This window comes from Monodon monoceros, unplaced genomic scaffold (genome assembly GCF_005190385.1).
Source record: "Monodon monoceros isolate NGI ecotype Baffin Bay Population unplaced genomic scaffold, NGI_Narwhal_1 Super_Scaffold_5, whole genome shotgun sequence".
In the NCBI taxonomy this organism is placed as follows: Eukaryota; Metazoa; Chordata; class Mammalia; order Artiodactyla; family Monodontidae; genus Monodon; species Monodon monoceros.
This window is the reverse complement of record NW_021703782.1, coordinates 87,154,382-87,179,528: the sequence shown is the minus strand read 5'-3', so window position 1 is coordinate 87,179,528 and position 25,147 is coordinate 87,154,382. Positions and strand designations below refer to the sequence as shown.

The window sequence follows — 25,147 nt, the reverse complement described above, 5'->3', positions numbered from 1 at the left end:
GTGAGTTCAAAATTCAGCCAGGCTAAACTTTTTGCTCTCCTTTGGTCGGGCTTTTCACTTATTTAAGGAATTGAAGTCGCCACCCTTAAGCCCGGGGATTGAGATTTGGCTGCGTGGTGGGTAGTCAATGCTCTGTACTCAGTGATCTCATCCAAGTAGCTCAGGATAGCCCGCTGACCGGCCTAGAGAAGAGGCAAGGCAGAAAAAGGGGGGTATAATAATGATTCCTTCCCAAGCAGCCCTTCCTGCTTCTTCCTAATAAAGCAACCGTGAGTTCTGGGTATCATCGAGAGGAGGCAAAGTGACAAGCAAATAGAAGAAAGAGAAGGGAAGATGCGGACTATTCATCACCTGCGCTGTGCCGGTCCCTGTGCTAAGGGATAGAGAGACCATTATAAATGAGGCGGGCCTGCCCTCACCAGACTCCTGGTCCACATGCAAAGGGGAGACTGGGAGTGAAAGCTGGAGCATGATTTACACCTATCCAGACAGTTTCCCCTTAGCACTTCCCGGAATATAAAGAATTTTTTGTGTGTGTGTGGTACGCGGGCCTCTCACTGCTGTGGCCTCTCCCGTTGCGGAGCACAGCCTCCGGACACGCAGGCTCAGCGGCCATGGCTCACGGGCCCAGCCGCTCCGCGGCATGTGGGATCTTCCCGGACCGGGGCACGAACCCGTGTCCCCTGCATCGGCAGGTGGACTCTCAACCACTGCGCCGCCAGGGAAGCCCTATAAAGAATTTTTGACTATCTTATGTAATCTCTATGTTGCATGGGTACCATTACTATCCCCATTTTACAGAGGAGAAAACTGAGGCTCAGACAGATTAAGTAACTTGTCCAAGGTTACTTTACTGATAAGGGACAAAACCAAGGCCGGAACGCAGATCTTCCAACTCCAACTTGGAAAAGTTCCATATTGCCACCTGCACCCATCTTCTCTCCTCCACCCAACAAGTCCTCAGTGAAATCTCACTATTGAGCTCCTGGCAGAGTCTGTGGGTCCTTGTGCCATGTCTAAAGACAATAACTACTTCTCTTTCCATAAGGCTCCATGTAGACTGAAGAATCATGAATTAGATGTGCTGGAAATCCACAGTCCACCTTCAAGGGCAGCCTTCAAGTAGAGTCCTCAGGGCCGTTAATTATTAGCCTGTTTCCATTTTCCATTGTGGAGTACAATTCTCAATACACCTACAACCTGGATGAATTATTTAACCTAAGTTACAGAGATAAAAGAAAACCTGTCCACCATCAACTGGCATGCATATGTGAGCTGTGATTCATGTAATTAGTATCATGCCTAGAACAGTGTAGGTACTTAGAAAATATTGGTTTTATATGGGATGAATAAGTAAAAGGCTTACTGCCAAGACATTTACTCAAAGTGGAAAACCTCAGTGGCTCAAGTAGGCATATTGTTCACATCATACCAAAAAAAAACAGCCTCACTGATTTTTTTATCCCCCAATGGAACTGGCCCGGTGTTGAGTGTGTATCTGGGACAATTAGAGATTATGTGGGATTTTAGATTTGGTACATGGCCCAGTTAATGCACATGACCTCTAATTACTGTGTGGGATAGTGAGAAAAAAATCCAAGGGTTATAGACTCAGAAGATTTGGGTTAAATCCTAGTTCTGCCTCCTACTTGGACCAATCATTTAATTTCTTGGAGCCCCAGTTTCCTCCTCTGTCAATGGAGATAACATCAACAGAGAGCTCAAGTATTGGTTGGTGAGTATATGCTGGCAATGACTGTGGAAATGCACTGTCCACCATCACCCGGGATGCAAGTGTGAGCTGTGATTCATGTAATTAGTCACCTGTGTCCTCATCAACGTTGAAGGAGTGGAACAAACAGCCGACTTTCTGATTATGGTGTTAATAATCATGAATAGTAATTAATTGGAAGTGGCTTGGGTCCTTGCTCAGGTATGTCACCCATCGAAACTGGAGGAGAACCTCCCTGAGTGCTGTTGGAAGGCCATGTGGATTCCATTCGAACTTTGGGGCCCCCCATGGTTATTTTGGAATCACCACTGGCTGAAAGCATCTGAGTGAAGAGCTTTGATATTCTCCCGCACAATGTGTTCAATCAGAGGATAAGGGACAACTGACTTCACTGAAGCCAAACCAGAGCTGTGCGCTGAGTTGCAGTTTGCCTGTGTGTTCTGATTCTTTTCTACAGTTACCTCCAAATGGGAGATGAAATGGATGCTTCTGACCCTTTACAGAACCCTACTTGCTGAAGGGTAGCCAGAAAATGAGGAGGAGCTGTCATCCTCTTGGGGTTTGTTCTAACACCCCTTTCTCTTGGCAGACATATGGGTGAAGAACTCTGCCACAAAGTCTACAACAATACAAGTTTAGGAAGTGGAGACAGCGTTTGACCAAATCCGCACCCTCCAATTCCTCATTTTTAGGAAATTGGGCATCAGAATGGAAAAAGAACAGAAGCAGACATATTCCAAGATGTAAGCCCCCTCCTTATTTCTATTTAAAAAGTTAACCTTTAATCTCCTTTGTACCTTGAGTTTTCTTTTCCATAGAAGCTTTGTCTTTGCTATCATTTCAGCAGTTTTTATCCCTGCTAGCTGCTAGCTGTGCTCCACTCCATCAAGCTAACCTGGATGATGCGTGAGCTATTAAGAGAACACACTGTTTCCTTGGGGAGTCATTTATTCCCATGATCACTGATAATAGAAAGTCCTTTTCTGGGCTTGATGCTAATGACTTCTCAATCCAGACTGGGTGCATTTTCTCCAATTGTTGGTTATTCTCGAGCTATCACCGCAGCCTTGTGGAAGCAAGGACGGAATATGCTTCGTGGATCCATTCTGTGCTCTGTTTTGATTATTGTCAGCAAGGTGGATAAAGCAGTAGAAGTGAATGGGTGTTGGATAATCCTATTCATGAACAGACAAAGAAAACATGAAGTGCTTCTATTTTCCTTCTTGTTTGGAATTCGGAATGGATTTATAAACAAACAATGAGAGGGTGTCACTAGACTTTACCGCTTCCCAATTCAAATCTAAATTTGAAAAGTGAGATTTCTCATAGGCACAGTGAGAAATATTTTTTAACTCCTTAAATGTTTAAATTTGAGTTAATATTATCCCTCATACACTGTTTGTTCCTCAGGGGAGCCATATTGTTTCTGTCAGCCCAGTTGAAAGTTCCGGAATTTTCTATGACTCTTTCTTTCTCATTCTGCATATATGGTGTCTAATTCTTCTACCTGTGTTTTTGTAGTTCTTAATTATTTTTGCCTTCTAATTTCTACCTACCTAGGTGTGATCACTATTATCTTGCTTTGAGTCACCTGAAAGGGCTTGTAACTGATCACCATGGCCCCAAGCTCACTTGAGTTCAGTCAGTCCTGGATCCAATTTTGAGATCAGTGTTCTGAAAGCAACATACCATTCCCTGCTCCAAACCATCACTGCCTGCTCATTTATAGTAAATAAAGGCCACGTGAGATTTAAAGTCATTTGTAACCTACCCCAACCTACTCAGATCTTTCCAGGACTTTTCCCCTCCATTCCCTTTAACATCCAGCTGCACTGATTCAGTCATCCCTTAAAATAGCTTTCTACTTTTTGTCTCCACCTCTATGCCCATTCTGTTACCTCTTTCTGGCCTTCCATACCTTTACATCCTAATGTGTACTTTTGAGTGCCTCTTTTTAATTCTTTAATAGTCAACGCAGACTGGACTTCCCTGGTGGCGCAGTGGTTAAGAATCCACCTGCCGATGCAGGGGACATGGGTTGGAGCCCTGGTCTGGGAAGATCCCGCATGCCACGCAGCAACTAAGCCCATGTGCCACAACTACTGAGCCTGTGCTCTAGAGCCTGCAAGCCACAACTACTGAGCCCACATGCCACAACTACTGAAGCCCACATGCCTAGAGCCCGTGGTCTGCAACAAGAGAAGCCACCACAATGAGAAGCCCGCTCACCGAAACAAAGAGCAGCCCCCGCTCACTGCAACTAGAGAAAGCCCGTGAGCAGCAATGAAGACCCAACACAGCCATAAATAAATAAATAAATAAATAAATAAATAAATTTTAAAAAGTCAACGCAGAATGATGTATCATAGTCATATGCATATCTTTTTTGTCTCCCCACTGGACAATGAGATCATAAAGGACAGAGCTATGCCTTATATATCTTTACACTCTCCACAATGCTTAACATAATGCCTTATCATGGGTTCCATCCCTGGTCGGGGAACTAAGATCTTGCATGCCACCGTGGCACAGCCAAAAACAAACAAACAAAACCAAAACAAACATAATAACTTATACAGAATACACTGTCAATAGGTATATTTACTGAATGAATGAATGAATGTGTAAATAGAGATAGAATCTATTTACACTGTTTAGACTTTGGACTGCATCATACCCTGAAATATAGTGAATGGAAACGTTTGCAAAATGAACTGATATTTTCAGTGTGCAATAGAATTGAGAATTTTAAATCTTTCTAGTCTCATCAAGGCCAGAGCTCCCTACTGTTCTCTTGCTTAATCCTTCCTCATTTTCATTTCCTTGGACCCTTACCCCTTCACCATCTCAGAAATACAACGTGCTATATACAAAAAAATTTAAAAGCTGTTGGCATTTAAAGATTTGTGGCAATTAAATCCCTTCTCCATAACTCTGCCAAACTGTCTCAACTATTCAAACACAGCCTGTAAATAAAGATGACTCTTTGTGATCAGATAATGGGCAAAACCATGCAGTGGGTCACTCTAGCCAAAGCCATCACTGAAACAAGTCAGCAGTCTCCTGGAACCTTATCCTTTTTACTGCTTTTACATTGACATCCCCACATTCTAGAAAACTGGCCTCCTCCTGATGTTTTGGAAGAGTGCAGGGTCCTACAATGCAGCTCCAGTAGTCACTGGGACACGTATGGACATCTGTACAAGGGTATATTATACGTGAAAGCATGGCTCTTTTCATGTATGGGTTAGTTTTACCCCAAAGTTTCCAAGATCTTTTGAGGCAGAAAGAAAATGCAATTCTCAATTTATTCCTGCTTTAAAAAAGGGACTGAGTCCAAGGACTCCGAGGTTTGGTTTGGATGAACACCCAGAAGTTGGGATGACTATCTGAAGCTCTCGCATCCGCAAATTTGGGCTGGATCAACTGAGGACAGGCGTTGTCATGACATTTCCAGTACTCCACAGTGCCATTCAGGCTGGAGAGGGGCATCTCCTTCACCATAACACATTAAAATTTGGGGAACTTGAAGAACAAACAGGAAAAGTAGGGAGAGAAGAAGGGAAAGTGTGATTTCTTTAAGTACTGACAGTCTTTCATTGTCTCCAAAGTTGTGATTATACTGCTTATAGCTGGGTTAGGCTATGACATACAACTGTTATGGGTTAATAGTGGGCAACTTTACAATAGATCTGCAGATCCACAGAACTTGAGAGCTAAAGGAGGACCTTGGGGACCTTCTAGTCAAACCATCTTTTTATACAGATTATAAAGCTGAGGCTTGGAGAGAAGAAATGGCTTGCCAAGGACGCAGAGAGTAGAACTGGGATTCATTCCAGAGTCCTGACATTTAGTCAACATGGTTATTCTAAATCATTACCCAGTCAGTTCTGTTGTAGCACATCTAGATGGATTCAATGGGCTGTGATCAGAGTAAGGCTGAGTTTTACCGAAGTTCTCATTTTTATTTAAACTGACTTGATTTTTGTCAATTCATTTGTCGAATGAGGGCTTGAAGGGTGGGATGGATTAATAAAGGATGGGAGCTTTCAGCAGGGGCCAGTAGGACAGTCATTGCTGACATTCTTTTGCTGGGAAGGAGTATTATTGAGAGTTCTGAGCCTTCAGGGGAAATGCTTTCCTTCATAGTGGAATATGGCCTCCAAAGATTGGAGGAAAAAAGCTCATTTAACCAGAATCCAATTTAGGAAAGCATACGTCACCAACCAGAGAACTAACCAACCAACCAGCCAACCAGGAAATAAAGGAAATGGCACAGGGTGCCTGGAATCTTTAATCGAGCAAGGGCTGGAAAGTTGGGGAGTCTCGAGTCCAAAGCAAGAAGAGAGTTGCAGGCAAAAGAGTTGGCCAGAGGGTCCCCAAAGGCAAGTCGCTCCTGCACATAAACCTGTGGTGATAGCCATATTTTAAAGCTCTTTCATGCGCTTCATTTTTGGTTTCTAATAGTTTCAGAATCTTCTTGATGGAAGAAATTTTATGTGTTTGCGAAACTCAGTTTTCTAATTTACCGATGCAGTATATCTTTCAAATCTTACTAGCCTGAAACATTAGATTTACACACAGGATTATTAGTGATGTTTAAGTCTATCATGATAAAAAATCACACAGCAGGAGGAGCAAATTTGAAACAACCCTAGACAAGTGTGTTGAAGTCCACCCAAGATGAAGACTCTTTAACTATAGACCTTGCACAAGAAGGGAATCAGGATTACTTAGTATAGTTAATTGCCTTAAGGTAAGTAAGGCATTTTTACCTCTTCCCCTATGTTTTTTTTTTAATTTGGGAGTGATATCAAATGTATTAGATGATTGATTCAGTATCCAAGAAGTCTCAAGTCTGAAGCTGTGAACAGAGAAGTTAACTAACACAAAGACGTAAAGCAGTATGTCCTTTGATCAATGATCAAGGTTCTAATATACTGCATGATTTTACTGTGGAAAGTCAAATTATACACTAATTAATCCACTTATGACTTGAATAGGAAGTGGACACATATTTATGGAAAAAGAGGGAAAATTTTAGTGATTATAGCCTTAAAAGTTTCTTCCTGGGCAAAAGTCTCAGACAGTTCATGAAAAAGATAGATTGTAAAGCTTAAGGGCCAGAATGGGTCCACTGAGACCTGGTCGTGCTAGACTAACTTCTTTTTCAAAACAGGTTAACAGGGGAAATGCTATAGACATAATGTGTCTGCATTTCAGTTTTTCCGATGTGTCTGTACTTCACTGAAGACTACAGAGTCCTACAGACGGAAGGAATGATAGGCATAATGTCATCCCAAACTTTTCTGATCTTATGAAGATGATGGTAGCTGACGCTACAATTAAACTGGACAATAGATAATGACCACTCTCAGAACCGATTAATGCATGGATGGAAACCTGGCACTCTATATGATGCTTTTCTTGGTAGTTTCCAGTTTAACATTTTATATTAGAAGATTTGTTGAGCAGTATTATACGTGGCAATTAGGGGTTGGTATCCCATAAGGTGATAAAGGAATCAGTATCTGAGATTTCCCCAAGTCTGAAACCATGGGGGAAATATTGAAAGAAATGTAATAGGGATAGATGTAAAGTGCTGGGGAAAATATTGAAGGTAGAAGGTGGGAAAGAAATGGCTGACATAGCAGACAGCAGTGTGATGGCTCATTTTATCAACTTGACTGGGCAATGGGGTGACCCCATATTTAGTTAAACATTATTTCTAGGTGTGTCTGTGAAGGAGCTTCTGGTTGAGATTAACATTTAAGTCAGTAGACTGAGCAAAGCAGATTACCCTCCCCAGTGAGGGTGGGCCGCATGCAATTCATGAAAGGCCTGAATAGAATAAAAAGCTGAGTAAGAAAGAATTCTCCCCCTCTGCTTGGCTGTCTTTGAGCTGGGACGTCAGTCTTCTGCCTTCAGACTCGGATTCAGACTGGAACTTAGACCGATGGCTCTCCTGTTTCTCAGGCCTTTGAATTTACACTAGAACTATGCCATCAGCTCTTTCCCTCCACCCTGACTAATAACAGCTCCCTCCTTCACACACACAAAAAAAGACAGGTGGAGAGGTGGAGGATGCTAAACTTTGTATAAGTCAAGAGAGTCAATGACTAGAGCACATCTTTGGTCTAGAACAAGCAAGGCAATATCTTACTTATTACTCTGATCAGATTATAGAGTATCATGTTCGGTCCTGGTAATCCCAGTATAGGAGGAAAAAGGTCAAGCAGGAGGAAGTCCAAAAGGAAACAACCAAGGCAGATGACGCATCCAAAGTCATGCCAGTAAAAAGTAGTCCAAGGAACTGGGGGTGTTCTTTCAGGGAAAACACTTCAGGGAAGGATGTAACAGCTGACTTCAAGTCCTCAAACTGCTATCAGCAAGAAAATGAATGATACTCCTTCAGTGTGATTCCAGGGAGCAGTGCCATAGAATGAACATTTTAAGGACAAAGAATTTAGCCCAATCTAAGGAATCACTTTCTAAAGATGGGCTAGACTGAAATGAGAGTATAAGCTTTCTTCATGGAATCCGTGTGACATTAAGTGCTGGGTAGCTTGGGTTTCCTGGGAAGAGTAAGACTGGCATCAGTTATCTTGAAGATGCTTTTCAATGCTTTTTTAATCTATGAAATTGCTTTTCGTAGGGAAAGTGATGGTTAGTCAAGCAAATAGTATAATGTGATAAAATACTATTTAATAGAAGACACTTTTCAAAGGACTTAATTCATTTATAAGCAAACTGTTAACATCCACTTCCTGAAGTAGGTTCCCTATGAAACTTTCTGTGTTAATACTTTTTAGTTACTTTAGTTTAAATGCCTATGTCTTTTTGAAAGTAACATTAAGGATGAAAAAAGTACTGTAACACAGAATTTTCACTAATGCAAGCATTTAAAAAAAATTAGCCTGAATGAATCACACTGTCCTGAACATGTGAACGACAGGTACTAGAGAAAAAGTAATAATAAAAACAGCAGCTTAGCTTGGTTGAAAGTGCTTACCATGTGCTGGTTATGGTTTTAAGCATGCATTCATTCACTGACATGAATTTACTCTCTTAATCTTCATAGCAACGACATGAAGTAGCTACAATTATTATTTCCATTTCTACAGGTAAAGAAACTAAGCCATAGGGAGGTTAAACAATTTGTCCCAGGATATACTGTTTCTTTAAAAAAATTTATTTTATTGAAGTATAGTTGATTTACAATGTTGTGTTAGTTTCTGGTGTACAGCAAAGCAACTCAGCTTTATGTATATACATATATTCTTTTTTAATATTCTTTCCCATTATGGTTTATTACAGGATATTGAATATCGTTTGCTGTGCTATACAGTAGGACCTTGTTGTTTATCCATTCTACGTATAATAGTTTGCATCTGCTAATCCCAAACTCCCAGTCCATCCCTCCCCCACCCTCCTTTCCCCTTGGCAACCGCAAGTCTGTTCTCAATGCCTGTGAGCCTGTTTCTGTTTTGTAGATAGGTTCACTTGTGTCATATTTTAGATCCCACATATAAGTGATATCATACGGTATTTGTCTTTCCCTCTCTGACTCACTTCGCTTAGTACGATGATCTCTAGTTGCATCCATGTTGCTGCAAGTGGCATTATCTCATTCTTTTTTACAGCTGACTAGTATTCCATCGTACATATCAGGATGTATTGTTAATCAGAAGCAAAGCTAGAATTCTTTTTTCTTTTTTTTTCAGAGCTAGAATCCCGACTCCAGAGTCTACATTCTTATTACCACAATATTTCTTTTTAGGAAATTTTCGATTTTACAGAGTTCCATGTAAAAGTAAACCTCGGAATCTCTGCATGTGTTCCCTGGACACCCTACACGTGGGCAGCCTCATAAAAAGTATCAACTGCTATGGTAGACAAATGGTTTCGTTGCTTGAGCTCACACTTCCATTGAGACAGGTATGCAGGTCGAACATCTCTGTGATCTAGTAATTAGTTGATGTTTCTAAGTAATCCCCGAAGAATATTGCCTTTGCAGGCTGCAACTTGAACTTTTTGGGTGCTTTGCTTCTAATATTGCACCGATTAGAACTCACCTGAGCTGCATCTGTCTTGGGAAATTTGACTTCATTAGACCTGAACTCAGATCCTAACTCTGTTTCTTACAAGGTATATGGATTGGGGCAAATTGACTATACCAGGTGACAGCTTCCAACTTGTGAAATGGATACCTGCTTTGCAGGGTTTTGGTGAAGAATCAATGAGATATTATGTATAAACTTCCTCGTAAAGATGTGACACATAAAATAAGTATTCTAGAAGTAGGACTTCTTTTTTTTTATTTGATAAATGCTATATATTCTACTTAAAATTTTTTTGATACTGCTGGTTGAGGGAAAAGTTTCTCCTCGTAATCTGAGTTTCTGTTTGAAGATAAGAATCACATTGAGAATGGCTTCCAAATAGTTCGTCAAGTTTAAATAGGCTCCCGTGTGCCTCCAGTGGGGAGTTAGTTGCATTCCAATGCCATGTGTAACTGGGGATTTTTCATGCTTTGCACAAACATTACAGTGCCTCTTAAATTTCCCCCATTATAGGTATTAATGATATGATTGTGTTTTAGACCTGGCCATGTGAAATACACTTTCCATGAGGTGCCCAGTCTTTCCACAAACATATTGGGCACCTATTATGTTCTTGCCTCAGAGTAATATGAGTAACATGCTTATGGAGTAGGCAAAAGCTCTAGAATACAAGGTAAAAAAAGATTACATTACAAAGTGCTTTGCAAACATGGAGAATAAATAAGGGCAGAAGAAGGGAAATCCTTCTACCTACAACAAACTCAAGTATTGTGTGTGGTTCATGACATAGGTATATATATTTGTCAAAATTCATCAAATGATACACCTAAGATTCGTACATGTCACTGTATAGAAATTTTACCTCATTTCCAATGCTTTCTAATGTATTCTTCATCTGAGTTCTTTAGCTCTAAAATTTCTGTTTGGTTCTTTTTTCAGAGTTTCAATCTCTTTGGTAAAGTATTCCTTCTGTTAATTAATTTTCTCCCTGAGCTCATGGTACATCTTTCTGAGGTTTCTTGTAGCTTGTTGAGTTTCTTCATGACAGCTGTTTTGAATGCTCTATAAGTTTTAGCAATATGCCATAACTGAAAGTTTGGTTTCTGGAGAACTGTCATTCTCTTTTCCCAGAACACCAATTCATAAAGATATATGAACCCCTATGTTCATCACAACATTATATTTTTTAACATTTTCAAAAATTAATAAACTCTATTTTTATGGAAGTTTTATATTAACAGCAAAATTGAGCAGAAAGTGCAAAGATTCCCATTTACCCATATGTGCCCAGCCTCCCCCATTACCAACATCCCTCACCAGAGTGGTACATTTGCTACAGTCCATGAGCCTACAGGGGCACATCATTATCACCCAAAGGCCATAGTTTAGTACATTAGAGTTCACTCTTGGTATTTCACGTACCGTGGGTTTGGACAAATCATCACAGCGTGATTTACGACAGCCAAGATATAGAAATAATCTAAGTGCCTATCAGTGCATGAGTGGATAAAGAAGATGTGATGTGTATGTATACACGCGCACACACACACACACACACACACACTAAAATACTACTCAGCAGTAAAAAAAAGAGAAATCTTGCCATTTGCAACAACATGGATGGACCTTGAGGGTATTATGCTAAGTGAGATAAGGTGGAGAAGACACATACTGTATGATTTCACTCATGTGGAATATAAAGAAACAACCAAACAAAGTCAATGAACAAACCAAACCAAAACAAACATGTAGATACAGAGAACAGAGTGGTGGTTACCAGAGGGGTTGGGGGTGGAGGGAGGGTGTGAAATATGTAAAGGGAGCCAACTATATGGTGATGGATGGAAACTAAACTTTTGGTGGGAAGCATGCTATAGTGTATACAGAATTAGAAATATAATGTCGTGCACAAGATGCTTATATAATTTTATAAACCAATGTTACTTCAAAAAATTTAATTAACTAAAAAATTTGACCTTGAAAAGAAAAGAGAAAACACTGAATTTTAAGCTTCTCTTTCTTCATCAATGAAACCAAAGCCTGGAGCCATATTTGTAAAGCATAATGCCTGTAGGTAGCATTGTTCTGTTAGGGACAGCAATCCTTCAAAACAGGAACATTTCTCCAAAACAAAGAGGTCATGTACTTAATGCATAAAAAGCTCACGCAACTCACTAATAAGAAACCACTGAAACTTCAATAGAGAAATGGGAAAAAAAATAAGTGAACTTAAAAATTTTTTAAAAATTTTATACATAGCCAGTAACCATGAAATAATTTTCCAACTCATTTCTAAAATAATGATAAAGTAATCTCTTCTGAGGACTTACAAGGTTTATATGCATAATCTCAATTAATATAGATGATTAATAAACTTGCCAAACAAATTCAACCTCACCAGTGTTTTAAAAAGGACAATTAAAATAATAACTTACAGTTTTTTTCTAACAAAATAATGAAGTTTAAAAAAGTATAACAATGCTGGGTAGAGTGTGAATAATCACTCTCAAATATTTACAGTGGAATATAATTTATTACCACTTTTTGGAAAGTGTTTTTGCCATATGGATTAAGAGTTTAAAAAGGAAATATACTCTTAGAATTAGTAATTCCACTCTGGGATCTTTTATAGGAAATAGTCAAAAGTATACAAAAGTGCAACTATAAAAATGTTCATGCCGGACTTCCCTGGTGGTGCAGTGGTTAAGATTCCGCACTTCCACTGCAGGAGGCATGGGTTCGATCCCTGGTCGGGGAAGTTCTGCATGCCGCATGGTGCGGCCAAAAAAAAAAAAGTTCATTCCAACATTCTTTATAATTTCAGTAAAACTGAAAACAATCTGAACGTCTACTATAAAAGGTTGGCAAATGGCTTAATGGAGTGTACTCACATATGGGAGTAATGGAGCCCTGTCCATTTCCTTTCCTGGGGTCCCTAATTGTCATCCGATCACTGATCAAGGTACCCGAGGGGTCCAAAGAGAGGGGAACTTTTCATCTTCTTGTTCTGCCCTGGAGAGTAGGGAAACAATTAAGGCCAGATTTACAGGTTGTCTTCTAAGCTTTTGTGCATTTCCAAGGGACAGAAACGTCTTACAGGGAGAAAGGCTGATGGTTAGGCAGGCATGTTTTCATGTATTTCCTTTATCAATCCCTTTCTCCTTCTTTTCCTCGTTCTGTCATCCTTTCCCTTGTCACTTCCTCTCCCGTCTTTCTCCTTACCAGGTTCTCTGGGCACTGAATGAATCGTAGGACCTAGGAGAGGGCGCCTGGTCTACGTCTGTATGAGGAAAGCATGTGGGTTATTGCAAATGTTGGGACCCCTTCCCTGTGCTCCTCCAGGCCCCTGTACACAGTCCTGTCACTCTGTATTGTACTACCTGCTTACTTGTCTGCTTTTTCCACTAATTCCTTGAGGACAGGAATATTGCCTTATTCATCTTGGTGACCCTAGATTTAATATATGAAATTAAATATGTTAATTTCATATATTAAATTGAGAGATTAGATAAAATAGTGGTTTAGTTCTGTATTCAGACTACCTGGGTTTTCATCTTGGCTTTGCCATTTCTTAGCTGTCTGACTTTGATAACACACTTATCTGTATCTCAGTTTCTTTATTTGTAAAATGGGATTCATCAAAGCTTCTAAACTTACGAAGTGACTATTAAATGCGTTAATACATGTAAAGTTCTCAGAACAATGCCTAGAGGATTGTAAATCCTCAGTAAACGTTGGCTGTTACTAATATTCACATTTCATAGCAATTATTCTTTTTATAGAAAAATTGCTCTGTTGAGATAAACATAGCCTTCCTGGTCAATGAGTTCTAATCACCAGATAATCAATAAGTTTGCCTTGGGGACACAAACGCACATTATTTATCACTTGGAGTTCATTCCAAGTGTTTGCCACAATGTCTGGTAAATAGTGGGTGCTCATTACATGTTCAGTGAGTAGATAAAAATATGGATCTGTTGTAGACATAAAAAGGGGAGAAATTTGTAGCTGCTGTAACAAACATAGTGCCTCGTTTTTGGTGTCTCAATGACTATGGAAGTTCTCTGGTTTGAAATTGGACATATCCCATCTTTTAGGGGGAGGCCACATGGCTTAATGGGAAGAGGCAAGGGGATGGAGTCAAGTGATTTGGCTCTAAACTGGGCTGTGCCACTTAGTAGCTATGTGACTTCAGACAAGTCACCTAACTGCTCTGGTCCTCTGTAAGATAAGGTTAACATTCCGCACCTCTTGGAGCTGTTATCTTATTGCTGTTATTGTTGTCTCACTTTGTTTTTTGTTTTGTGTGCACAGTCTTTATTTCAAAGATTTGTTAAAATACCATTGGTTTATTCCTCAGGGCAAGCGCAATGTCCATGCTCTGCAGAAACTTAGGAACTGTTACAGAACTTTACAGAAAAGAGGACAACACTTTAGCTGAAGCCTGCCTGCTGACCATGGAACTAAATATGATCAGGTGTGTAGATCACTTACTATAGTGTATGTATGTATGTATGTATGTATGTATGTATGTATTTATTTATTTGGCTGTGTTGGGTCTTCGTTTCTGTGCGAGGGCTTTCTCTAGTTGCGGCAAGCAGTGGCCACTCTTCATCGCGGTGTGCGGGCCTCTCACTGTCGCGGCCTCTCTTGTTGCGGGGCACAGGCTCCAGAAGAGCAGGCTCAGTAGTTGTGGCTCACGGGCCTAGTTGCTCCGCGGCATGTGGGATCTTCCCAGACCAGGGCTCAAACCCATGACCCCTGCATTGGCAGGCAGATTCTCAACCACTGTGCCACCAGGGAAGCCCACTATAGTGTATTATAGTTATTCTTATTTCAGACTATTTTATGTTGGTTCACAGGCTCAGTGGTGAGGCTCCTGAAATCTAGTTTTCTGTCTGATAAACAGTGAAGATTGGTGGTCATGAAGCTCTCAGAGGTGACACGTAACCAAGAACAGGGAGGTTACTCAAATCAGGTCAGTTATTGAATATCAACATGGAAAGAAAATTTGTTACATATGGACTTAACGGAAAGTACGCCCTAATTTACGTCAAGCTGATCCACGAAGCTGCTCCTGGGAGTATGTCTGGAATTGTCTGTGTGATGCATTATATCAGAGATTGTATTCTGATTATATTCCTTTAATTCAATCAAAGGGGTTGCCTTGGGCTGACCTGTAGTAGATTGTGACATCAAATCATTGTCTGGAGCGAATACACAGAATACAAATGGGGTTTTGTCTTTTGACTTAAGGAGCAGAAACATTTTATTGAGAATACCTGCAACAAGGTTGTTATCTAGAATTGTTTGGCTATTTGGAGCGTCCAGGGCTGTCTAGACGGGCTTCCGATTTGCAGTTTTTGCTTTCATCAAATACTTGTGTAAGCACTCACTGTGTGCCAGGCGATGTGTGAGGTGCTAGGGACCCAGAGATGAACAAAATACAGTCATATTCTGGCTTGAAGGAGCTCACCCTCATGGAGGAGAAAAACGTTAATTTTTAAAAATGTAGTTGTATCCATGTTCTAGCAGGATGTGTGGAAACTGCTATGAGGCACAGAAATAGGAGTAATTATTCATCCCGGAGCATCACAGAGAAGGTGGGACTTTGGGTGGCTCTTGAAGGACAGGTGGGGGCTGACCAGAGGAATAAGAGAGGGGTGTCATACCTGAGAGAGAAAAGAACACTGGCTGAAGGAGCATGGAGCGGAGACATCCACCAGGTGGGTGGTCGGAGCCCAGAGAACGTGGCGGAGTGGTGAGCGAAGGGTGCGGTTGTTACTGACCAGGGCTCTTGGGCTTCCCCAAGAAAGGCCTTCCTCTTAGGAACCGATGAGAGGCCAGACAAGAAATTCAGTCACAGCTTTACTGGGGCCCCAGTGCAGAAGGGGGGGAGCGCAAACAAGTAACAGGTTCCCTCGCTCTGTCCCTGAGGGTGGGGTGAGCTGCTTCCTTATACAGGGTGAGGGTGGGGGTGTGTCCAGCGGTTGGGCCGAGGGGGGGGCTTAGATGGTTTGCCCACCCCTTTGGTGGTGTTGAGTGCAGGGGGCATGTGCAGTACCCTGCTTTTGCCCCCGACACCCTGTTTTTGCTCCTGGCTCTTCAGAAGTGGCAGTTGAGTTTCTGGTAATTTTCTGTCTTGTCCATAATTTGCCGCAAATGCCCATGCACGCAGTTATTTTTAGTCCCCCATAGTTTCTATGTATTGCGTTACTCGAGGAAACATTTGTCCTGGTGCAAGCAGTGCAGCAAAGGGTCCCAGGTCCCAGTTCCCAGTCTGTCTCAAGGTCACACTGTTGAAGACCTCAACAGGTGACTTTTTGGAAAGTTAAGAAATAGGACTCTAAAGTGACGTAAGTAATCAAAGTCTTGTTTACTGCAAAATCTAAAAAAATACTGCAAAATTGCCTGAAGTGAAATGGTAAAGTCCTGTTTTTCCTCCCCTGCCAGGCTCCAGATCCCACTCCCAGAGAGAACCGTGATTGACAGTATTTTTAATGAATGCATCCATAGATTTTCTATGCATCTATGACCCATATGGGTGCAGTATGTGTGCATTCAAAAACACATTTTTCCAAAAATGGAATCAATATTTATGTACAATTTGCTTTATTGTCCATGTAAAATTAGATTTTTAGACATCATTCCACATCAGTCCATTTATTTCTGTCTTATTATTTTGAATGGCTGTATGGTAGTCCATCTTCTGGGGGGGGGGGGCTGCAACTCTGGAAATTTCCACTGACTTTCTTAGATCTCAAGTAAAGATAGAAGATAATATGGATAATCATTCAAAATATACTTTTGAGTTAAAACCATCCTGCTAGTGGGAGGGGTAATTGTCCTCCCAGGTCTCCTAGCGTTACTCATCTCCACAGAAGTACCATGCTATTTGGTTTGAACAGGAGTTCTCAGCATTTTTCTGTTACTAGGATTGTTGCAGAGGAGTTGGTGCTGAGAGCTAGATGTTGAAGCATCACCAGAGGCTCATCAGGCAGGAAAGCTTAACTCTGCTCTGAGCTGAATGCCGCTGGGCTGGATTCAGGTGGGTGGGTGACTGTTTTTCTCATTTTAATCTGTTAGTCAACACACAAGTTTTGAATACTTGTGCCCAGTATCAAGCAGCAGGGAAAACATGATTCCTGCCTTTGAATAACTTATTATCTGGTTAGAGAAACAAGACTCATGAAGCAGTTAGTGTGATCCATTAAGCAGTATGTAAGTGGTGTTGAATTATGTCCTACAGAAAAGCGCTGTAGCCACCGCTAAGAAGGATGAGATGAGTGTGGGCTAGGGTAATCAGGGAGGTCTCTCTGGATTGGGTGAGATGTGAATGGACCTAGGAGGTTGAGTAGGACTCCAATAAACAGGATACTGAGGAGGGACTTTCCAGTCAAACCCAGTGCACGGTCATACCCATGCAGTTGATTGATAGGAATATTCAATCCAGTTGTTTGATTAAATAAAAGGAAAGGTCTACATTTTCTGTCTGTAGTCTTCAGACAGCAAAGCATCCTACAATACTCCTTTGCTCATGAGTCACAAATTTCTCCTGGTGAGTAAAGAAAATAATAGTCACTTCCTATCATGAAGATAAATTGTACAGCTTTGATACCGCTGATGGTTATGCCTCGTCCCTCCTATTTTCAGGCATGTCATCACTCTTATTACCTCGGTTGCTGGAGAACTTTGATTCACTGCTGGTTCTAAAACCAGGGCAAGATGTTATGTTTGATTTTCAGATGTTTTGACAATAATCAGAAGATAGCCCAAGATTTATGAAAGAAGAACTGTCTAAAATGGATAGGATGCTGTCATGAACTCTGGTCCATTGAAAAACCATGGTGTTGGTGACTTCAGAAAAGCCTTTGAGTCCAACTTTACTCCAAGTATTTTCTCAGTGTTGTATTCCCAGGGGATACCTCAATCTTCCGTAGGTTTCCCTAGATGTGTGTTTTAGAGATTTCTCTCTTAACCCAGGTTGTGGGAAACCAAGGGAGGTTTTTAAATCTAAGTGGACAAAGGATCTGAGAGAAAGAAGACTATCCTGGGAGTTAGAAGACCTGGTTTATATCCTTCATCTGCCATTTAATTTGCCTTATGATCTTGGGCAAGTTACTTCACTCACTTGGAGGGATTAATTTTGTGAAAATAAGAAATGTTGTTCAATTAGGCAGAATGCTGCATCTTTCTCTAAAACCCTCTCAAAAACACAAGGTTGAACTAGCTCAGGTGTTCTTATCATAGGGAATTGTGGATGAACGTGAGGTCAGTCCTGAACCTTTTCAGTTTTATGCAAAATTTGGTGTACATGTGTATATTTCTGGAGAGAGACTCTATAGCTTTCATTAGATTTCGAGAGAAGTTCATGACTCCCCCAAAGTTAATCACTTCTGGATGATAGAAATTCTAAAGGCTTTCTAAGTTTGCAAATGTTATCCTTCTTTGATTTTCTATCTTTGTAGTAAGACTTATAGAGTAAATATTTTTACAGGGAGAGGACTGGCAGAAATCCCTTTAAATCACACTTTCTTCACTTTAATCTGAGGCTAATTTCATATCATGGAGGAATATATTTTACTAGAGAATTCTATGCATACCAAAATCTTATAATTTTTGTTCTGTTAACCTTGGAGTTGTTTATATGCCAACAGTGTTTTTTATTGCATTATTAACACTGGCTACTCTAAATGACTCTGGGGAGAAAACATTGCTCTTTTGACCCAAGAGTCTTCCCCAGGGTTGTCTGCGATCTATCCCTGAATTAAGAAGTTAGGTATTCCAGGGGAAACATTTATTCACTATCTTACTTTACTTTCCTGACAGAATGTCTTTTCTGAGTCGTTTACTCTTATTTCCTCAGTGTTTACATTTTTAGATGGTCACTATAAGGCTGTGCATTTGAACAAAGAATCTGTGTCTTCCGTAGAAGCAGAATGAAGGCATTGTTCGGTGTTACCCAACGTCTCCTATATAAAAACCTCTCCTATATAAATATAGTCAATAATATCCTTGGGGAAAAGGTCTTTGAAAAATGAATTTGTAATCTTTCTATTAGAAGGTGACGTATGCAGTTTATTTCCCTTTTGGCTTTACCTGCCAGCACTCTCAGAGCTCGTCCATGCTCAAGTGTAATTTACAGGAGTTTATTCATTATAGGTACTTGCATGCCTCTATCTTCCTATATTCACTCCACTATTATAATTTACAATTTTTGTGGATTATAAAATAATAAGTTTTCATTGAAAAAGATTGTACAGAAGAAAGTAAGAATCATGAGTACTCTCATCACTAGGAAAAACACGTGTTAACTTTCTGGCTTCCAGTGTTTCTTTTATGCATAGGTACCCTTTACATAATGCTGTGAATTGTATACATACTGTTATAGAAACTCCCTTTTTATTATATTAATATTTATAATGTTAATATACTATGAGCGTTTTCCATTCCTATTTTCTTTTTTTGAAATTAATTAATTATTTTAATTCTTTTTTTTTTTGACATCTTTATTGGGCTCTAATTGCTTTACAATGGTGTCTTAGTTTCTGCTTTATAACAAAGTGAATCAGTTATATGTATACATATAACCCCATATCCCCTCCCTCTTGCATCTCCCTCCACCCTCCCTATCCCACCCCTCTAGGTGGTCACAAAGCACCGAGCTGATCTCCCTGTGCTATGTGGCTGCTTCCCACTAGCTATCTGTTTTACATTTGGTAGTGTATATATGTCCATGCCACTCTCGCACTTCGTCCCAACTTACCCTTCCCCCTCCCCATGTCCTCAAGCCCATTCTCTATGTCTGCGTCTTTATTCCTGTCCTGCCCCTAGGTTCTTCAGAACCATTTTATTTTTAGATTCCATATATGTGTGTTGGCATATGGTATTTGTTTTTCTCTTTCTGACTTACTTCACTCTGTATGACAGACTCGAGGTCCATCCACCTCAGTACAAATAACTCAATTTTGTTTCTTTTTATGGCTGAGTAATATTCCATTGTATATATGTGCCACATCTTCTTTTTAATTAATGTAATTTATTTTATTTTTGGCTGCATTGGGTCTTCGTTGCTGTGCGCGGGCTTTCTCTAGTTGTGGCGAGCAGGGGCTACTCTTCGTTGCGGTGTGTGGGCTTCTCATTGCAGTGGCCTCTCCTGTTGCGGAGCATGGGCTCTAGGTGCACGGGCTTCAGTAATTGTAGTGCACGGGCTTAGTTGCTCCGCGGCATGTGGGATCTTCCCAGACCAGGGCTCGAACCCGTGTCCCCTGCATCAGCAGGTGGATTCTTAACCACTGCGCCACCAGGGAAGCCCCCTATTTTCTTTAAGAGCATGAGTTTTGATGATAGTATGATGTTCTATAATAAAGATCTACTATTATTTTAAATAATTCTAAGGTTGACATCTTTATGCATAAATGTTTGTTCTCCTTTTTATTTACTTAGAATAAATATCCAGAAGTGGAATTACTGAACTTATTGTAAAGATTTTCATTAATATTGAAATTTTTCTTTCCATTAACATTGCAGCAACTTACACTTCACACCAGCAGTGTTTGAGGGTAGCTGTTCCCTCACACCATTGTCAACACTGAGCAGGATTTTTTTCGATTATAAGAAAAATTAGAATTCATCAATTATTAATTCATCTAATAGAAAAAAAAGATATATGATTGTTTGAGCTTACGTATCTTTGATTTTAGTATGATTTGATATTTTAAAACATTTTGTCAACTATTTGGAGGTTTCTATATGTGTGAATTGTCTATTGTTGTCCTTTGTCTATTTTTCTGTTGAGGTATTGGCTTTTTTCCTCATTGTTTGGCAAAAGTTCTTTGTATATTAAGAATCATATCCTTTTGCCATCTGTCTTGCATATGTTTCTCCCATTTGTCAGTTGCTTGTCCACTGCTGTGAGAGGCATATTGTGCAGGGCGTACAAATAAAGACACCAGAGCTGAACTCTCTGGGTTCACAGCACAACTCAGAAATTACTTAATATCTCTGTTCATCTCTTTCCTGTCTCTAAATTGGGATAATAGTGCTATCTCTCTGATATGTCAATACTTGGAGCGGTGCCTGGCATATAATGTGCAGTCAGTTAACACTAACTAGTTTTATCAATCACAAATTTATTTTCAAATACTGTGTTTTATATTGTACTGATTTCATAGTTGTCTTTCATCTTTTTTTGTGGGGATGGAGGGATGAGGAGGGTGGGAGAATCAAAGGAAGGAAAAAAAATGCTTGAGTCAATTCCATTAGCACTCTGTGACAGTTTTGTAAAGAACAAACGATACTTCTCCAATTCCAGGTTTGATTTCCACCCAAAATATATGTAGGTGCATAGAAAAAGGTAACTCGATAGACTTGGAATGTGCTGGTCATCAAACACATAGGCTTTTGCATCTGTTTAATTGTTTTGTTTTAAATGACAGATGATGTTCCAGTGACCTTTTCCTGTGAGGATCTCAGGACGTCCCACAGGTCTTTAATTTAAGCCCCATCTTTTCCATCCAGGAAATAATGCAAGTAGGGCTCTCTTGCTAAAGGGGAAGAAAATGACAGGTTTATTCATAAAGGAGCTGCCAGTTAGACATCTACCCCAGAAGGACATAGAATAATTTGGCTTGAGACCGGAGACCCCACCAGCTGAAAATAAAACAAATTATGTTCCAAATCTGATTTTGAAATGAGAAGTGAAGAGCCTCCAGTTTGAAAATAATCACATCCTCTGTATCTTCATCCTCCAAATGAGCACTCTCTTCCATTTTAGTCAGTCAGTGTGCAATGTTCCTTTTATTTCTGTTCTCCAAGTCTTGACATCACTAAAAATAAATGACTCAATTACACTTGTGCATAGGCAGCTGGAAAACTACCAAAATCTTCCCCAGCTCTAAACTGTGTAAACAGAGACACCAGAGGGGGTGGGGGGACAGAGAGAAAAAGGAAACAAAAGTGAAGAGTGCAAGAGAATTTTAAAAAGAGAAAGTTACACAAAAGAAGGTCCCAGGGAAGAGCGTGGAGTGTTTATTCCACGCCTTGGTTCCCGGTGGCACACTGCAGTCTATAAACCTCTGGATCCAGGAAGCAGACCAGGTGGAAAAAAAGGATCAAGAAATTTTATAAACACCTTGCAAATCAATGTGTCCGGCCAACACACATTCCAGCGCTCATCCTGGGAAAGTGTTGGCAGTTGCCTCTGGTCTGATGCCTCAGGATCTTGGGGGCCTCATCTAGAACTTGAGGACTAATGGGAAAAATGGAAACAGAATCCCAGCTGGCCAGCCAGCCCCAAAATACAACCACAAACCCCCATCAGTTTCCAAAGACTGGCCTTTTGTGGTGGCTCTTAGCTCACAAGGCACAATTACAAAAATGAAATGTTCCAAACGTCCTATACACCCACAACATTCTTTCTTTTATTTACAGTCTTGGGTGGAAGAATATACTTCGTCTCCTAGTGTCATTTTGCCAGGAAAGAAAAGCAGGTTTGGCCAGCAGAAAACCTGGTCGTCTCTATTCCTTCCTTCGTGTAACTCTGGAGAGGAAGGGAAAGGTCAGATCAGCTGTGTGGCTCGGCTGCATCACCCTGTTGCTGAGCTGCGCGTTATCTACATGCTTCCAGGGGAGAACCTCGCTGGAGATGAAAGTAGGTCACCAGGCGGTGAAAGGGGCAGGAGACTTGACCGAGGATAATGAGATGCGAGAGCTGGGTTAAACCCAGGCCCTAGAGTCCTGGGTGCTTCCTCTACACAAAGTTGGCCAGAAAGGAAAAGGCGAGGGTTTCTCCGTGACCTCTCTCTCCTTCTCCTGTTGTCTCTGCCCCTGCTGTGCTCTCGTTGCAATCAGTAAATGAAGTGTCTGTGGGAGCCAAGGAATCTGTGAAGGGACCCGCATGGGCAGTGGCAAAGAGCTTTCCTCTTTTTACACACAAAGACAGGCCAAAGGGGAATGGTTTAAATTGCTTCCAGCAGGATTTAGGTTCTGCAGGAGGAAAATCTCTCTGAGTATGATGAGCCTCTGGAATGCATTACTAAGGGAAGCAATGGAATCCACTTCAGAGATCTCCGAGGGCGCCGTGGAATGCTGATCTTTCCTTAATGGCTAATATTTTGATGTAATCAGAGGTGGAGGCATGGATGAGCTTTTAAGTCCCTTTCACTCCTGAGACTTGAGTGTACGCTGGCAGCAGGATGAAATATCCGTTGTCCTGTGACATCTTTAGTACCCACACCCAGCTTCATTTAGATCACCTGAGGCCCTTTGGGCATCTCCCCTACCGCCCTTCCCCCCTCCCCCCACCACCACTGGTGATTAGTTTTGGGACCTTAGTGTATAGATCTGGTGGTGTCCGGATGGGGGAGGGGTGATGGGAAAGAAAAGAATCACGTTGAAAACAACAGGAGTAAATAGACCAGAGAGGGAGTTCGAGCCAAATTTCTAGGAAGTGCTGAAATTTGAGTGAGGGAAATGATGATAATCTATCAAATATTACAAGGGGTAGAAACCATGACAGAACTGGAAAGCAGAGCCAAGGCTCCCAGGCTGGGTAGAAGGAAGATGAAAAGGGAGGATGTTAAGAGCAGGATTCTTACTTATGGGACCTTTGAGACTCCCAGGCTTGCCACAGGTGTATCCAATGAATGAGCGAAAAAATGCACTAAAAATTGGATATTAACAATAGTTAACATTCAGAAATTTACAAATGAATCTACGAATGGCTTCAAAGAGATCTTTATGATAATAAGATAATTATATCACTGGTAGTCCCTTTTAATTTCTTGGGCCAAAGCTAGTGGGTGGAGGATCGGGATGAACTTGTATTTGCTCTTGGACGTGCTTCACGTGGGTAAATGAGAGCCACCGGTTTGAGAGTTAAGGCCTGGCTCTCAGCGAAGATCCCATAGATGGGTCTGACTGGCAAGGTCATCGCTGGGGAGTAGACAACCGGGTGAGCCGGTCAGGCCCCTTGGAGGTCCAGAGCTTAGTATGAAGATATGCTCATTGGTGCATCTTCATTGTGAGAATATTTGCCTGTGCAGAGAGTCAGCACCTTTTCTGCTTTACTTTTTCCTCCAGAGCAATTTTGTCAGGTAAGGGTGCTCACTTCTACCGATTACTTCGATAGAAACAACCTGTATGTTTACATGATGGAGTATGGGCTAGCCAACAGCCTGCTTTCCAGTTTGTGAGGTTTTTTAAAAATTTATTTATTTAATTAATTTATTTTTGGCTGCATTGGGTCTTCGTCGCTGCGCGTGGGCTTTCTCTAGTTGCGGCGAGCGGGGGCTACTCTTTGCTGCACTGTGCGGGCTTCTCATTGCAGTGGCTTCTCTTGTTGCAGAGCACGGGCTTCAGTAGTTGTGGCTCTTGGGCTCTAGAGTGCAGGTTCAGTAGTTGTGGCGCACAGGCTTAGTTGCTCCGTGGTATGTGGGATCTTCCCGGACCAGGGCTCGAGCCCATGTCCCCTGAATTGGCAGGAGGATTCTTAACCACTGCACCACCAGGGAAGCCCCAGTTTGTGAGTTTTTAAAAATACTTTGCCCTTCCCTTATTATTATTTTAAAATTAAATTGTTTTAATTGAAGTATAGTTGATTTACAGTATATTAGTTTCACGTGTACAACATAGTGATTCAATATTTTTATAGCTTATACTCCATTTAAAATTATTATGAGATATTGGCTATGTTCCCTTATACTGTATATTACATCTTTGTATCTTATTTATTTTGTGCCTAGTAGTTTATACCTCTTAATCCCCTCCCCCTATTGTGCCCTTCCCCCATTCCTCTCTCCACTTCCAGTTTGCGAATTTGTTTTTTTAACATCTTTATTGGAGTATAATTGCTTTACATTGTTGTGTTAGTTACCGCTGTATAACAAAGTGACTCAGCTATAGTATACATATATCCCCATATCTCCTCCCTCTTGCATCTCCCTCCCACCCTCCCTATCCCACCCCTCTAGGTGGTCACAAAGCACCGAGCTGATCTCCCTGTGCTATGAGGCTGCTTCCCACTAGCTATCTATTTTACATTTGGTAGTGTATATACGTCCATGCCACTCTCTCCCTTCATCCCAGCTTACCCTTCCCCTTCCCCGTATCCTCAAGTCCATTCTCTACGTCTGCATCTTTATCCCTGTCCTGCCCCTAGGTTCTTCAGAACCTTTTTTTTTTTTTTTTAGATTCCACATGTATGTGTTAGCATACGGTATTTGTTTTTCTCTTTCTGACTTACTTCACTCTGTATGACAGTCTCTAGGTCCATCCACCCCACTACAAATAACTCAATTTCATTTCCTTTTATGGCTGAGTAATATTCCATTGTATATATTTGCCACATCTT

The 25,147-nt window shown here is 40.9% G+C and overlaps 1 long non-coding RNA gene across 9 annotated transcripts in view; it reads left to right on the top strand.

Moving 5' to 3' along the window:
* Positions 1–25,147, top strand: part of LOC114884831 — a 211,725-nt gene that overhangs the window by 70,661 nt on the left and 115,917 nt on the right. For 7 of the 9 annotated variants that reach the window (XR_003790911.1, XR_003790907.1, XR_003790909.1 and 4 more), the window contains exon 2: positions 14,156–14,272. This is a non-coding gene — a long non-coding RNA (uncharacterized LOC114884831). Of the gene's footprint in view, positions 1–14,155; positions 14,273–14,657; positions 14,774–25,147 lie in introns of those variants that run through there. The other 2 variants (XR_003790910.1, XR_003790912.1) reach the window with 2 other exon arrangements.